The following is a 1758-nucleotide window of genomic DNA, read 5'->3' on the forward strand; positions in this document are numbered from 1 at the left end:
TGAGTACTAGGGTGGCAGCTGAGCAGCGTCCCACCTGGCTCATTCCCATCATCCATAGCTCATTCACCTGTCTTCATGCTCCTCTGCCACACTGTTCTCATGATAGTGGCTCTGCAATATATTTTGATATTAGCTTATGTCAGACTCCTCGGAAGGGAGTTTGACATAAGCCTCCTCTCCTAGTCAAACAGGCTGTCCTTGAGTGAGAACCGGAGGTGAGGAGGGGTATTTTCTGCATCAGAGAAACCACACTGTAGCCACAGTGGTTTCTCTTGACCTTCCTCCTGGGCTGAGGCCCAAGTTCTGGCCTCGTTACTATGGGCTGAGTGTGGAACATACCAGGACCCCGGGCATCAGATGAGACAGAGAAAGTACAGCCAGGGCCCCTTTCTACGGGAAGTTCCCTAGATGATCACAGGAGATGGGCAGCCAGGGAACGGAAAGGGGCGGTTGAGCAAGAGACAAGACTGTTAACAGTTGCAGTGTGCGTGGGCTCTGTGGGCAGCAGTCACCAGGAGCTCCGGACTGCAGACGGCAGCCTCCGAGAGGTAGGAGCGGCTGCAACAGGCAATGCTGCTGCTTGGAGGGGCTGGGGGCGAGGGGAGGGTGGTAGTACGGGCCCCGTGCAGTATCTCCTTCCTTCCTTCCTTCCTTCCTTCCTTCCTTCCTTCCTTCCTTCCTTCCTTCCTTCCAGACAGGGTCTCCCTATGTAGCCCTGGTAGCCTTAAACTCAAAGAGATCCATTTACCTCTGCCTCCTAAATTGGGGGATTAAAAGTAATATACTGCCAAACCATACTTTTTTTTTTTGAAATGGGGGTTTTTAATGTAGCCTAGGCTTGCCTCGAACTCACCACATAGTCAAAGATGACCTTGAACTCTTGCGCTTCCTGCCTCCACCTCTGGGGTGCTGGGGTGCTGGGGTTATACCGCCCAATGTGGCTTTGGTACTTCAGACTGTCTGGCAGAGAGGCCAGGCTGTGGGTGTCCTCTCCAGTAAGTGAGCAGATAGATGGTGAACTTGTAACACCGGCCAGGTCTTCTAGCTTCTTGGACACTCGGTTTCTCTAGCAGTGAGTGAAGGAGGGGAGAAGGCTGCCAGAACAAGTCACTAGGACTAGGTGACTCTCGGGGTCATTGGCCATGACTGTTACTGGCCTTTCCTAAGGTAAGTTTCACACTGAGCTGACCCAGTTTCTCAGCCCTCTGTCACAGGGTTGGGGGAATACGAGGCCCTGCAGCTCTGGCAGGTGACAGGCTGTGGTCCTACTGTGTCCCCCGCGCCTACATTCTGTTTCTCTCCAATTCTTGTTGGAAGGGAGACCTCAGGGTTCTGTTAGCTAAAAACCCATGGCTGTTCCACTGTGGAACCTGGTCCTGAAGGTGGCTGAGAGCAGGTCTCACTGGCTGCTGCCGGGTTTTCTTCAGGTTCTAGGAGGTTTTTCAGGAGAGTAACGTGAGAGATCCCTGGGAGCTGAGGGGCTGCGTGTGTTTTACAGGGGGGTGAAGGGTCTCTCTCTGAGCAGGGTGTGTGTGCAAGACACAAGGGTGGAGACGGGGCATGGACTGAGAACACTCTGCAGCTGATGCTAAAGGTTCCTGTTCTGGCTCTGGGTGCCTGCAAACCGGTTCTTTGCTGTCACCAAAGGAAGGGTGAAGGGTATTGTCTAAGAGCTGAGGGGATTTGGATGATAACTAAGGAGAGAGAGAGAGAGAGAGAGAGAGAGAGAGAGAGAGAGAGAGAGAGAGAGAGAGAGAG

General features: G+C 53.2%; 1 protein-coding gene across 1 annotated transcript in view; it reads left to right on the forward strand.

Annotated features, from left to right (window-relative positions):
• Positions 1-496: 496 nt before the first annotated feature.
• Positions 497-1758, forward strand: part of Rab44 (RAB44, member RAS oncogene family) — a 32558-nt gene continuing 31296 nt past the window's right edge. The window contains exon 1 of the mRNA XM_050143726.1: positions 497-548. The gene's annotated coding sequence lies outside the window, so the exon portion shown is untranslated. The remainder of the gene's footprint in view (positions 549-1758) is intronic.

This window comes from Alexandromys fortis, unplaced genomic scaffold (assembly GCF_014885135.2).
Source record: "Alexandromys fortis isolate MF-2015 unplaced genomic scaffold, M_Fortis_MF-2015_v1.1 scaffold_9, whole genome shotgun sequence".
Classification (NCBI taxonomy): Eukaryota; Metazoa; Chordata; class Mammalia; order Rodentia; family Cricetidae; genus Alexandromys; species Alexandromys fortis.